Source organism: Desmodus rotundus, chromosome Y (assembly GCF_022682495.2).
Source record: "Desmodus rotundus isolate HL8 chromosome Y, HLdesRot8A.1, whole genome shotgun sequence".
Lineage (NCBI taxonomy): Eukaryota > Metazoa > Chordata > Mammalia > Chiroptera > Phyllostomidae > Desmodus > Desmodus rotundus.
The window spans coordinates 3,342,371-3,357,459 of NC_092332.1; the positions used below are offsets into that span (position 1 = coordinate 3,342,371).

The window sequence follows — 15,089 nt, forward strand, 5'->3', positions numbered from 1 at the left end:
GGCGGGGACCTCGGCCCCTCCTCCCGCCGCTGGCCCCGGACCCCCGCATCCTCTGCCGGGCGGCACCTCCCACTCCACCCGCACCCCACTCGCGCTTCCGCAGGTCAGGCCGCGCGAGCACGGGCGCAGGCCGGGGGGGGGGGGGGGCGCGGGGGCCGCCGGCGCCGCCGCGGCCTTGGGGAGAGGGCGGGACTCAAGTTCACTCGCTTTTTTTTTTTTTTTTTTTTTTGGCCTCAAAGCCCCTCGCCCACCCCCACGGCCCCCCGCCCGCGCGCTGCGGGCTTGGCCGCTTCTCGCTCTCGGATCTTCCCGCTGGAATAAGAGGCGGACGAGACCAGCCGCGCGGAAAGGCGGGGGGTCGGGGGGTCGAGGATGCAATCGGCCGGGGAAAGCGTGGGAGAGGGGCGGGGGTCCTTAGAAGCGCGGGACAGCGCACAGCTTGGGGGTGGGAGGTATGTGTTACGTCGCCCAAGGCCATGGCGCTGGTCCACAGACTGGAACTGAGTACCCAGCCCCCAGCCTCCAGCCCCCCAGCCCCCACCACGGGCAGGGGACCGGCCGGTCGTGCGGTCCGCAGGCTCTGCTCTCCGGCACCGGGGCCCTCTGTGGGCGCCAGCTGGGGGCCCGCATCCCCTGAGGAGCCGGGCTAGCCCGCAGCCTGCAACTTTGTGGTCGGCCAGAAACGCGGGCAGGTCGAGACGGTGCTGCGCGCCCGCTGGAAAGCTCCAGGCCAGACCCTAAGGCTTCCAAAAAAGGAAAGCCACTACCCCCCACCCCCGCGCCTTCTGCCGCCGGCCTCTCCCCCAACCCACACGCACGAGGAAAGGGGGGCAGGCAGCCCGCTCCCCAGCTTTGCGGGAATAACGCTAAGCTACGGAGATGTCGTCTGTCCCCCCACCCCCAACCCCCGCCCCGGGGTCTCCGGCGTGCCCGGGTCCCCAGCAAAGCCCAGCCGGGTCCCAAATCAATCACGTGCGTAATTCCGTGCTTCACACAAGCCCTCCTCTTATCCCAGGCACCAGCGGAAGGGGGGCTGGTGGGGGGATGGCTTGATGCAACCCCAGCCAAGCCTGTTTTCCTTGTTCCTCCGTGGTTAACCCCCAAAAAGCACCCCGGGAGGTAGGAGCCGGCAGTTGCCTTCAAGCAGAAGGAGGGGGAGCCCCTGGCTGCTCACAGTTTGCAGAAGTCGTCCTGCCTCGTCCACCTGCGGCCCGGGCTTTGCAGGGACCTGGTCCCTGCTCCGTCTCTCCCGCACACTGCGGAGGTCTGTTTGCCGTCCCCTGCCCCGCGCACTCGTCTGTTTATTTGTATGGAAGGCAGCGCCGCTCTGTAAACACCCCGCACACGGCCCCGGAGCCTCGCAGAGAGCTGATTGCAGCAAAAGGCTACCGAGCCGCGGTGGTCCCTGATTTTATTTTTTTAAGTCCAAACAAACAAAAAAACCTGAACATTTCTGTCGAGATGTGCAGAAGCTTGCACAGACACGCCGTCCATCTCCGTAGGTCCACACTCCCTCCCACACCTAAGAAATGCAGCGACAGATGGGGGAACATGCTGTCCAAATTTTCACAAGAAAAGGGAGGAAAAAAAAAATATGTCTGATGAATTCAAGCGCAAACGTTTGCAGAGAGATTGATCGCCTGTGGCCGGGCAGCGCCTTCGAGTCCCACCGTTCCAAAGGCTTCCGAAAATAACTAAATAACCCAGAGACGCATGTGAAAACGGCACCTACCTTAGCCCTGGAGGAGCTGCGTCGGCGGACTGCTCTTTCTACGCATCCAGATTGTCCTCGGAGACCCGACAAGGTGCGAACGGGGAGGATGGATTCCGTTCCAGCTCCTTGGCTGTGGCCAATCCCAGCTAGACTCGCGTCTCCAAAGGAATGCGGGGACCCCCGACACGGCCTGGGGCAGGAAATTCGTGGTTTGGGTCGTCCGCAGGCGTGGGGTCAGGAATTAAAAGCAGCCCAGTGGGGAGAGGACGGGCAGAGCGAGGTCTCAATGAGACCTCTGTGCTGGAGGCACTCGGTCCGGGCGGCGAGGGAAGGCGAGATGGCAGCGAGCGGTCCCGAAGCCTCCCTGCTCCCCCTGCGCTATTGGACCAAACTGAATGAAATTCAGGAACCTAGCAGCCAATAGATGTCCGCACTCGCCTTAGCGCCGGAGAAACCACCGCCACAGCCGCCAGCCCGGGGAAAGAGCAGCTCCTCCCGGCGCGAACCAGCTGGAACCCAGAGGTCCCGCTGCCCGGGTGGCGGGACAGGTGAGCGTCACGCGGGGCCACCAGGCGGGGGGCGCGCAGGCGAGTCTCCGCGCTCTGCACCGAGCGCGCCGCGATACTTGCAAACATCTTTAACTGTTTCGGGCCGCCTCCGCAGCACGGCCCTGGCTGGTCAGGCTGACGGATCCTGCTCCTCCCGGGGGCTACTGTGATATATTTTTTTCTAAGTACTCGAAGCAATGATATGCATGGAGGGGGGCGGCGAAATGAGAATAAAGATTCGCAAAGGACAAACACCTACCTCTCTTATGCCCAGCTGATGAGTGAGTGTGTCTGTGTGTGTTTTAAATACTCAACCGAGAACATTTTTTCATAGTTTTTAGAGAGAGGGGAAGGGAGGGAGAAAGAGAAGCAGAGACACTCATCCTTGTGAGAGAGAAACATCCATCACTTGCCTTTCCTGGGGACCAAACTCGCAGAGCAGCCGTGTCCCCGCAGGGCGGAACAGTCCCAGCTGACCCGCACCAGCCGGGGCTCAGCTCCTGCCTTTGGGTTGTTTTTTTTTTCCTTACTCAGTAATGGCTTTTTGATCAATCCAATATAGGCCATGAGGCCATCTGTGATCGGCCACTTCTTTGTCAACAGCCCTCTTGATTCTCGGGGTCCGGGAGGTGACCCTTCCCACTGGACATCAAGTGTGCTCAGACGGCCTCGTACTTGTCGTGGGGTTTGAGAGAAACCACACCACGTGGACAACATGTGAAGTCCCTGGTCCGTCAACAAGCGGACACCGTGTAGGGTGGTGGCAGTGGGAACACAGGCTCTGAACCGAGACGGCTGGGGCTTGGATAGCGTCGGGCGGGCCACGGGCGTGCGTGGAAATGCTTTGCCCCACGGCTGCTTCGGGGAGGTGGAGAAACCAAAATTAACCCCCCCCCCCGCCATGTCGTTCTGCAACGAGCTTAAAACAGGACTCGACGGGCAAGAAGCTCCCAATTCCTGCTTCCTTTCCTTACAATTACAGAAAGGAAATTTCCTTCTCGTCTCAGGCCTACGCAGTCACTCACGAAAGGGCGGAAGGTCACGTCCCCTTCCTGCAGGACCTTCCCACGGTGGCTTCTGCATGCAGGACACACGCGTAGGCCCCCAAGCTGGTGTCATCATCATTCACTGTGATGGCATCGAATGGCAGCTTGTCAGGCGTTTGAAGAGAAGGAATCTTGGGGGCCGTGGCGACTAAGGGGGCGGGGGAGCTCGTTTCACACCACACGTCTGCCCTCGCCACTTTGGACCTGTTGGGCAGTCTGTGGTGCCGCGGGTACCTTAGGGAACAGTGCTGTGAAACTGTGATACCCTGTAGCGCTCTTGTGGGCTTCCTGGGACGATCGAATGAGATAATATGTATAAACACACCCTTTACCAAAAAGAGGCATACCCAGAAAATGTCTACATGATGTAGAAGAAATGCTTTCCTCTACAGCTGGATAAATATTTAAGATAGATAATATCACAGCAGTATTGGTAACAAATACTGCCTCCCACAATGTGTCCCCAGTCAGTGGCACACATGAGCACAGACGCAAAAGTGTCGACGTAAACATATGTATCCCCCAGCGCATCGTTTAGCAACAGGGACCCCACGTGAACGCCAGCACACTGGTATGCTCTCTTCCTACGGACGGTGCCTCATTAGGGGCAGATTTGATCCCACGCGGGTACGGCCGCCTTGAAGACGTACGTTCGCCCAGGTGATGAGCCCAATCGTCGCGTCGTCCACCTTCTGGTCTGAGATGAAGGGACGGACGAGGTTTTTACTAAGAGCAGAAAGGGGCGGGAGTCCCACAGAACACGCAGGAGCCCCATGCCCAGGGTGTGGCCCATCTCGGGCACCACGCATGTAGCTGCTGAAGCCTTGGGTCTGTACGGCCCCGACCGTGACCCTAACGAGGCTTCTTGGTTGGCTCTCTGGGATCCGTGGTCCTTCAAGAAAGCACGTGGGGGTCCAGACCGCCAAGGAATATTGATTTCACGTTGGCCACTTGGAGGAAAATAAATTTACTTACAGGTCATGTTTTTAAATTCACATTGAAACTGGCTTTCATTATACTTAAAAAAAATAACTAAAATAATGTCCTTTCTCTCTTTTCTCCCCCATCTCTTTTCCTGTTTTCCTCTTTCTCTTCAATTTGTTTTTGTGCTCTCTTGTCAGCCCCACGTACGGGATGATACACAGGCAGGTGACCTAAGCAGGAAGGCCCGTGCACACTTGAGGAAGGTGGACGTTTTCTGGAAACTGTATTATATCAAGTTCTAGGAGCCACAGAGCACAATAACACAGCGACTCCTGCACTCTGTATCTCTGAGAATCATCTTCGTCCTTCCTTCCTAAGCCTCATGGGCCTCTGTCAGCCCTACAACGTAGCACACCCCCCATTCTAAAAGGCAGCTCACTGCAGCGCCACAGAAAACAGTTATGTTGTCCCCAGCTGGTGGGGCTCGGTGGATTGACTGCTGGCCTGCGAACCAAAGTGTCGCCGTTTCGATCCCCAGTCAGGGCACATGCCTGGGTTGCAGGCCAGGTCCCCAGTAGGGGGCGGCGCACGAGAGGCAACCACACATGGATGTTTCTCTCCCTCTCTTCCCCAGCTAAAAACATAAATAAATAAATAAAATCTTAAAAAGAAAACAGTATTCTGTGTGCTGAAAGTGCAGGGGAGGCCCGTCAGCAGCGCAGTTCCCCACACGCAGCATGCCACCGAGTTTGCTCTTGTCTTTTCGCCAATGGGCGAAGCTGGTATTTCCTCTCCATAGCGCAGGTGAGGGACGCAACCCTTGGACTGTGCACAAAGCACGCTTTGCCTTTACGTAGCGGACAGCTCGGGTCACCCGTTCCAGTGGGTGCGTTTCCCCCCACACCACCAAGCACTTCTGAGACACCCACGGGGGGTCCTACCGTTCAATTCACTTGGGACCGTCCCTACCGGATGCAGCAGCTGATTTCTCGACTTAAAGCCTCCGTCCCGGAAGACCATCCTCCACGTCAATGCTAATGGCAGGCACAGGCTGTCATCTGTGCTTCTAAGTACCAGTGTGTCCGCTGTCCCCTCCATGGTATGTGACAAAGGACCGTTAGTCCATAACCACCAGATGTGAATGTATATATGGGTCCCCCATTCTGGAAACTGTGTCCCCCCCATTTGGGGAATATATGCATGACAGTGATGGATGAAACCCTTGGCCACTGGGGATGAATTCAATCTCCAGCCCCTGTCCCCACCTCCGAGACCACTGGGCAAATTTGGGCGTCCCGCCCCCTGTTCCTGCTTGGGTCCCCTGGGAGTCTGTCCCCATCGTGGGTACTTGCCCAGTGTCATATCAGTCACACACACAGGTGTGGTTGAAAGGGTCGTACTGCACACACAGGAAGACACCTACTTCCCCTTTGTGTCTTTGAAGTGGTTTCAGGCTCGGAGCAGAGGGGACCCAACCGCTGTACCACACGATGCTGCGGTTGCTCCCATTGCTGAGGAGACTCCCAGGGTCCGGGGAGCTGGGAGCCAGGAAGCAGAGATGCCATCGAAATACAAGCTGCTTATAAATCACGGCATCACGGCAGATAATAAAACTAGGAGCAGGCTTTAAAGAAATTCCTGTTTTCTACACCGAAGCAGAGACAAGAAAAGACATCCGTAAACCATTGAAAAAGAATTTCATGTAATAGGGCTTTACTTGCAAAGAATGACAAGTTACAGTGACAAGTGCCAATCACCCACATACGTCCTCCACGGCGGTGATGAAGAGCGACGCGTTGATAAATACCGATCCAAGTCACGGACTCGATGCGTTAAGGGACACATTGTACAATATTACAATTTCATCAAAATGCATCCAGACCTCCTCACCAAAAGTGGGGGAAATAAGAATTATTCAACGTGCACCGACCCAGTGGAAGGAACGATCCTTTAATAAATGCAAAAGTTGGTATGTGTGATGGTATATGTGAATACACAAATGTGTATTTATTCTGTGGACAAAATGTACATGAAACGTGGCTTTGTACTGAAGACTATCTGCGGATTGGGTCTCTGGTTTCTGGGATGAAACGCTTGGATGCTGGCCAGTATCCCATATAATGTGGTTTCCTGAGACACGAACCTGGAAATATGCTGTGTCCTAGGATGATACAGGATTCCCGGCGTGAAGGTCCATCTGACTTAGATAACCTCAGAATATCCATCATGGCAAAATGGAGTGAAATGATTAGTCAGTGATAGGTTTCAAGCATTTTATCACCTTTTTATAGTGTGTGTTTAATTTTAAGAGGGTACGATTAGGTTTTTAATAGAGGCTGTGCTTAACTACCATGTTTCGAAATTCCTAGAAAGGGAGCTGTTGGTGGTTCTGCGGGCTGGGTCCAGAGTAGCACGGCAGCAGCTGGACGGAATCAGGAGGTGGGACGTTCCTATAAGTCCTCTTCATCGGGGCTCTGTGTCCTTTCCAGATGGATCCACAACTCTTAAAACCAACCGTGATTTCTGGTAACTGAGTTTTCATATTAAAAAAAAAAAAGAAAAAAGGAACAGCTCTCAGTAATGCCTCCAAATGCAAATCCCCCCAAACCTGCCGCGGGAAAACGCCAACGTAGGTTTAAAAACTCAAACTGTGCCATTGGTTCCATCCGTCCACAGGAGACGGAGTCGGGTTCTCAGGGTTTGGGGGTGCGGTGGGGGTGAGGACGGGCTGGGGAAAGAGAAACCGAGGCAGGGGGTTGTATGAACAGATTCAGGAGACAGGCAGTAAAGCTGGCCGCACTGATAACTCTGACGTACAAGATAGTATCTTTCTACAAGTTACAGATGGTATTGGTTCCTTTCTTCTGATAATGTGTGGGGATTTTATAAGAATTTCTGAACAGAGTGGATGAGGGACGGAAAGCACGCAGTACATGTTCTCGGCATGCGGGACTCCTCTGGGGCGAAGGAGCCCAGCTAGAGCCCTGTGCCCCAGTGTGCCACCGCCGGAGGAATCGGAGAGTCGCCCGCCCTTTCTCCCCATGAGGATGAGCGGGCGCATCTCGCCACGTCTCCGGGTTCAGCTCAAGACGCCAAGGAACATTCTACCGTCCATCTCCGCCCAAAGTTGGCCAGCTTCGTTCCTCATGAGCCGATGACATGTGGCACTATAGTTAAAGGGCGTGACATTAAAGAGCCTTCTTTCCTGTGAGGTGAGGCATGGTTTGTTTTGTTTTTTCCGTGAACACAGAGAAATATAAACATTTATGTTGCACTTTCTACGGAAAAGGCATCGCAACGTGTCAGTGGGTTGTCCTCCAACCTTTTCTAAGATTCCTTTCTTCCTACATCTATCTCCTCCTTTCCGTTATTGGAGTAGGCATGTCCGTGAAGCTCACACCACAGCTGAACTTGAGCACTTGCAGGGGATGAATATTTTATCCTGCGGGGGGGAAAGAGCTGCAGGAAGCAGCAGGCGCAGCTAACCGCGGAGAGGTGCTCATTTCCACTCCTTGCAGGCAGCCGCGGGGAGGCTGAAGGCAGGAAGCTCGCCCCTAGCAGTCCGTGGTGCTGGTGCTTGTCATACAGGCTGAGCACATCCCCTGCCACCAGGGCCTTCACATGTGCTGACGCCAAGCCACAGCCGAAAGGTTCTGTCAGTCAAGTCTGAGGTGTGAAAACCACGCGTGGAAACGTTACGTTTAAAAGAACAATTTTTAACAACACGTTTTCCCCCTGGTCGACGCTCTGTGCACGCTGGGTTACATTTTTATTTTTAAAGATGCACAAAAGCCCTTGGTCTTCCAACTCAGGGTATGCCCGGGGAGCAAGTCACTGACAGCAGAGAACCTTCTGTCGCTTTTAGTGGCGAGCTTTTCCTCTCTTTGACTGTATTGTCATGTCGATGGCATTCAGATGGCATGAATAGCACTTTTACTGGGAACCCAAATCAGAGAGTCACAGTTAAAATCCTATGTGTAGAAAAGAAGAAATGTGTTCGGGAATACTTGGCCGTGTTTCCCAAACACTGTGGAACCACAGTGAATGACGGTTTCCACTCGGATGGTGCTGAAGCCAATGAGTTGTCGGTGGCCCGTGGCGCGTGTTGAGCACAGGGACCTCAGGTGCCGTACAGGCGGGTGTTTCAGGGTGTGGCTAATTTTTATGGAACAGACTTTTTCCAGCAAGAGACCAAAATTCGCTGCATACTCCAACAGCTCCCGAAACGCTAAGGCCAGGAACCCACTTGAAATAATGAGCTCCTCATGGTGGAGAAATTGTCTCCCTCCTCACAGATTGCCTTTGTAGCAGATGTGAAGTTTGAGAAATGCCCACAAACGTTACGTGGGTAAGTCTGAGTCGTTAACAGCTAGGTTTTCCCAATCTGTTCTGCTCGTTGCCGATTCGGTGGAGGGCGCTGAGTCTTCCGGAGCACCTCGCTGAGAACTACGTCTTTGAAGGTAGTGCGGGGACAAACAGCCAGGGAGAAATTCGATAAGGAAAACGGCGGCATGTGAATCCTGAAGAGCCCCCAGGGACCCGGCTTCCTGTGCCGGTTTGCACCGCTAAGAAGACTCGGCCACAGGGCTTTTGGCATTTCTGTGAGACGTTTCCCGGTCAAGATGCACAAATACATAGCTCTTTGGAAGAATGTCTTCCCGTGGGACGTCTTCCTTTCGGGAAACAAGGAGCAAAGGACACATTCTTCCTTCTATTTCCGTCCCGGGCGCACTGAGTCTTCTTGCTCCCCCACGTGTTGCAACACTCCCGTGTTTATCTGCAAACAAGTTCATGTCCTGCCAAAGAAACGCTGCAAGAGAAAAGACCGTGGACAGCAGACCTTGAAACCAGAGACAGGCAATTCTGTCGGTGGGTGAGGCAGAAGGAACCCCGCGCTGAAATTGAAGGGGTTTTTTTTTTATAATTTTTATTTGTTGTTCTTGTTCTTGTTACAGAAGTGGAATGGCTGTTCTAACAGGCCTGCCGTCCTCTGAATGAGAAAGTATGGTCAATTTGCTGTGGTGGACCCTGAAATCGCACATCCAATTTGCTCTGGCCGTTACGTCAGTCTTGATTTGCTCTGGCCACTAAGACAAGTTTCAACAGGTTTGAGTGATTTTCTTTCCTTTTCTTTAAGCTTTTAAAGTCACCATGTGGCATCGCTTAGGAAACATTCTGATTTTAGGAATAGAGAAAGAATAAGAAAAAGCACGTGACAACCTTTCTCCCCAGAAACGGAAATATGGAAGTCTACATGCAGAATTCAATTTTAAAACGTTCCTCTCTCCCCTGGCCGGGGGGCTCAATTGTTTGGGACGTCATCCCGTACACCACAGGGGTGTGGGTTCAATCCCTCCATACGTAGGTTGCCGGTTTGATCCCCGGTCAAGTGCATACGGGAGGCAACTGATTTTTATATTGGGAGACACCTGTCAGTTGCAATATAAATGACCCTGACTTAGGTCTTCAATGTACCTTTTCTGACTCAATTGATGCCCCTGTTGGTGTGGTCAACTTTTTACATGCAAACTTAAAAATGAACCTGCGTCCATTCTCACATACCAGGTGAGAGAAGCAACATAGCGAAGGACAGTCTTATCTTTAATGCTAGGGTTTCAAACACGACCCTCTCTAGGCCAAGGCCAGCCACCACCTGGATGCACACGGCGAGCCCACGAGGAAAGCATTGCCCACTTTCCATGCTGAGAAGCAAACCAAAGGAGCATCTCTGTCGACACCTGAGAACTGTATGAAATTTAAATCCCCAGCCTCCAGGGATAAGGTTTTACTGGCTCACAGCCACGCCCACGTCTCCCCGTACCGTCTGGAAATACCGTCCCGCTTCGGGCTGCCCTGGAAGAGTCCCGAATTTGCACCGTGAGCCGCTAGGCCCCCAAAGGCTAAACCCGCCACCTTGTGCCTTTGTGGGGCACGTTCGCCCCGTCGGGGAAAGGAGGCTCCTGGAAGTGCCTCTCTGGGTGTGCAGGGCGCGTCTCTGCCCCTGAGCTGCGGGAAGAGACTCAAAGCATGACACAGGGCAGTTGTTGGGCCGCGTCGAGGAATGCGGGACTGCAGAGGCCCGTCTGCGGAAAATGCTCTGGGATTCAAAGTGTTGTAAACAAGACTGAGGCGCCGTGGCCCGTATCAGAGCGTTCTATGGACTTGCGGGAAGTAAAGGAGACACGGGACCCCCCCAAAGCTGTGTGTCCCCCAAGGGAGGCTTGCTGGTGGTTTATGCACAGCGTTGGGTCAGTTCTTCTCGATTCCTTCTTTGCACGTGGCTGCTGTTATCTGGCCAAACGCCGTCCAGTTCCAGCTGTGTCTGCAGAACGGCGTCCTGCAGGATCTCATGGCACAGGAGTTGCGTTTGGTAAGAACCAGTCAGCCCCTGAGCCCTTGTGCTAGCTGACAAGGCGGCGGGGGCTGGGAAGACACAGATGTCAGGCGTGAGGGCGTGGGGGGAGCGAGAGAAGTAGAGAGGATCCCCCGAAGTTACATCAGGGGCTCATCTTAGCATCGCATGGTGCAGGGGGCCAGAGCCTGCCTCTCACAGTGGGCCCTTTGGGCCGCTGACGATGTTGAACGCAGTTACTTTTAAGATGCCAAAGACTCTAGAAAAACCACGGGCGTGCGTTAGAGCTGCCTGAAAGAATTAAGCAGACCCGGCTCAGGAAGGGCCGATGTCATCACAGAAAACTGTCGTGTACTACGAATTACGTGTGACGGACAGGCAGGGACCTAGCAAGGTCTGCTTGATCTAAGTCCCCACTGCGTCCCGTGGGTGGTCACAGATGCCTCAGCGCAGCTACGTTTTCCAGCCCCCCGCGATTCCATCTCCGTGGGAATCGCCTTCCTGCCCTTCGAAGCTGCAAACCACAGCGCCCTTCTCCTTAGCTGCCGGTAAGTCCTCACTGCCTGGCCTGTCCCCGGTTTCACGTTCTGAGGGCCCCCTGTACGCACACATAATAAAAGTGGTCATTTCCTCCTCCTCACCTGTCTCGGGTTAACGTGGTATCGATCCAGCCGGAAGAACTTAGCAGGGTAGAAGGAAAATTAATATTTGCATCCTTGTGATGGTCGGCAGGACATTCCTGGGGTCCCCAGGGGGTGACCAAGCATTGTGACAAGGAGAACGTGCAAGGTTTATCTTGAAAAGAATTGGTCGTGCGGTCTCTCTGTCGTCCCCCCTGAACGCTCCAGACTTCCCGTGGTTTGCGGAGTGTCTGTTGCAGCCGGGAGGTGGCAGGTGGTGGAGGAGACGCGGAAAGTACTGAGATGAACCCTCAAACGTGAGTGGTTACGGTTTGCAAACCCTCTGAATCCCCTGTGAATGGTGACGGGCCAGCACCTCAGGATACTGCATGAACCATTTCTCCTCTGACGGGTGCCTGTTATAATACCAGGGGACCTGCAAAGACAGAAGGACTTAGGGGCACCCTATGGCTGCCACTGGGGTTACGCCCTGTCATTATAAAGAAGAAAATGTTTCCGTAGAATGAGCACCCAACATCTTTGCAATTGTGAACTTCCATTTGCCCTGTTCCCTGAGCTATTAAAGGTTGAGAACATCACTCTCCAAATATATATTTGGAGGCAGGAAAGAGCGAGAAAAATAATAATGTTTTTGGAAAGTGCCAAGTGGATGCAGAAGATAATCTTATTGTAGATAAAATAATTAAACGAGTTTTGTGTTGCCTCTAATTGCTTCACGCTTAAAATCAAGTGTGCTCGGGTTAATAGTCTCCTGCATCTAATTGAATTTTCACAGTTCCTTTTTATTATAAGGCTACGTTCTGTGGCGAGGCGATGAGCGCAGTGTGATTACTGCGTAGTTATACAAAGTTACACCATCAGAGAGTGTGCAGCCACACTGCTGTTTTCTGTCCTGCTCCTGGGAGAAGTCCGCCCAGTGTTACAATGACCTCCGATGTGAGCTGGTTGACTCAATGCGTATTTGTCAGTTACACACAGCTCTTCAAAGCATTAAACTGTAGCTACCGTGTTAAATAAAAATACAGTCACAAATGTATCTTCCATGTGTACCTAAGGTGTACTTTTCCCAAGAAGGACACTTCTCACATAACTGTATAATGTTCCATCTTTTGCTTGACTGCATCAACCATAGTTTTTTTTTTCCTGATAAATGGCTTTTTTTTCCCTCCTGGACACGGAATGGGATCCAGTGTCCTAGCAAAGGAACTTCATAGCTGCTGTCACACGAGAACAACTTTAGAAAACCTGCCCCTGAAATTTCAACTACAACATAAAAAAATCATACTTAGCGATCTCACCCTATTTCCACCTTTCTGGTAGGTGGTTTTTTCTTTTCTTTCATGTTTCACCTTCTGCCTGGATGCTTCAGGGAGATTGTAAACCAATGCGTTTCCAGGTACCATACGGTCGGTCTCTGGTATGATCAGGCCACGTCGGAGGGGCACAAAGGTGCGTCTCAGGCAAAAGCTCGTGTGGAAAAGGGAGGCTCAGAATGTGTACTTCTTCCCACCACAGCGGAAAAGAAGAAGTGGCCCCAGCACAAAAAAGAAGGAATTCACTCTTGGAGTGGTAACAACTGGGCAACCCGTGTGATTTCCACATGAGAGCCCAGGGAAGCAGGCCGCAGGGGCTGACCACACTCCGCTCGCCTCACCGGGGGCCGTCTCGTTCCCCTAACTGCTGCCTCAGCTGAGGAAAATCGACGCTTATGAGCAATTGCAGAAGCTTCGTGCCGGGATGAACAGTAAGAGTAGGTCATGACTATAATTAAGCTCCAACAATGGAGACAGTTACTTGAACAACAATAAAAAAATTAAAATATGGGAAAAAATCAGTCAATTTAACAATGGCAGGAGGAGGTCTGTCTTGGAGAGAGAGAGAGAGAGAGAGAGAGGAAGAAATATCCCCCACCCTCTAGGTCCTTCTGGTTGGTCTGGCAATCTAGCAGCCACGAGACAGATCAGCGACACAGCCCAGGGGAGTACAGGCGTGCTCATGGGAACCTGCATGCACGAGACTCGCACACGCCACGTGCCTAAGAGACTCGGAGACAGAAGGCAGACGTGAGCCTGGAAGACGTCCTGTGCTAAGGCTTCAAAGGGTCCTTGCAGGACAATAAGAAGGGCAGATGCTAGGAAACAGAAGTGTGTCCTTCCCTACAGAGAGGACAGGAAAGGTTCTCCCTAATATTGTCTCACTGTGAGCGAGGCCCCTAGTTCACGTTCTTCCAGGGAGTGAAGGGAAGGGCAGATGTTTCCATGGAGCCCCCCGCTAAAGTTGCCCTTAGTTTAAATGAGGGGTGTCCAACCCGCGGCCCATGGGCTGCATGGAGCCCAGGATGGCTGTGAGTGCGGCCCAACACAAAATCGTAACTTTACTTAAACCAGGATGAGATGTTTTTGTGATTGCGTGTCACAGTGTGTTTACTGTGTGGCCCAAGACAACTCTTCTTCTCCCGGTACGGCCCAGGGACGCCGAAAGGTTGGACACCCCTGGCTTAAAACAAGCCACAGAGCCACATCTTGGAGTGACTAGCTGTGAACACCCCCAGTCCTAACCCAAGGGTTTAAACTCATGCTGCCATGTTTTCTCATATTGGCTCATTTTTTTTCAATGTAGTCTTTTATTCAAGGCACACTTGCATTTTTCCACATGTAGCAGTTGTATTATTATAGATTTAGATTCCGTGTGTGTGTTTTACATCGTCTTCCGCCTGGTATCTCATACACGTGCAGATTGGGGCGTGAACAGTGTCTTGATGATTTTGACGCTTCGCCTGTCCTTCTGAGATTGCCTTTGCAGCACACGTGAAACTCTGTAGACGATGGACATGCCTTGCGAAAATAATGCCTCCTGCTTTCTTCTTATACGTAGTTCACAGCCTTTTTAACATACGTCCGTTCGATCCGGCTTGTTCGTGACCGCCTCTCAGGAACTATCCTTGTTCTGTTTGTTTCTCTTTGTTTGGGTTCCTTGTTTCCTTTTACAATACTCGACAGGGGTTCCCTCGAAACTCCCACTACAGATGTGTTTTTAAAGTATCCCTGGGTCATTTCGTCCACTCAAGTTTTGTATGTGTGAAGGCTATTCTGCCAACAGGTGGGTCTTGGCACCAATTCCATGCCAACAAGGATCTGAGGAAGGAAACTTTGTCCAGTGCCAACAGTTCCATCGGGCCACGGCACGGCCGTGGACTGCGCACCAGCTCCTATGTTACGGCTTGGTTAGGAAGCGCTGTGGCCACGGGCCACACGGCTGGGAGGTGGCCCTGGGGTGAGGCCCCTCTCCAGCTAGACCAACAGATGTAAGTCCTCCTGTGATTTGCCCCACTCCACTCGGGTCTGCTTAGCCTCCTGCACGCAGCTCCTGTGAAATGTCCTTGGTGCTTCAGTTCCGGCGTTCAGTCTCGGGTGCCAAGGGAGTGGCTGCTCCCCAAGCCAGAGAAAAGCTGACTCACAGCACAGCCCCTGGCCCTGGGCCCCGGGGTTGAGTTTTCCTCGTTGGGAACCAGAAGATGAGAACACTCGGCCGTACCCTGGAACCCCCCGGGCGTCTGACCCACAACGGTGAGCTACGGAAACTGTGAGGTGAGGAACGGTTTCACTGAGTCAACATTTGACGCTGCTGTGTTTGGGGATAATGTGTTACACAGCCGTGGGTTACAGATCCACAGAAGATTTTATCCGAATGTAGTGAAGCCAAGATCTTGCTTCCAAATCTAAAAAGCTGTTGCTTCTCTCTGACTCCTGTGGCTCACTGATGAATGGGGGGAAGAGCAGCCGTCCTATCATGGAGTTATTATGTGGATAAGGGATCGATATTTTACAGCCCTTAGCAGAGTGATTTAGAGTACACATTGAATAA

The 15,089-nt window shown here is 52.8% G+C and overlaps 1 protein-coding gene across 4 annotated transcripts in view; it reads right to left on the minus strand.

Annotated features, from left to right (window-relative positions):
* Window positions 1–15,089, minus strand: part of LOC139440587 (neuroligin-4, X-linked-like) — a 354,500-nt gene that overhangs the window by 201,337 nt on the left and 138,074 nt on the right. Inside the window, exon 1 of one of the 4 annotated variants that reach the window (XM_071220390.1) lies at window positions 1,733–2,139. The exons of the other annotated variants lie outside the window; for them this stretch is intronic. The gene's annotated coding sequence lies outside the window, so the exon portion shown is untranslated. Of the gene's footprint in view, window positions 1–1,732; window positions 2,140–15,089 lie in introns of those variants that run through there. 4 annotated transcript variants of the gene reach the window in all.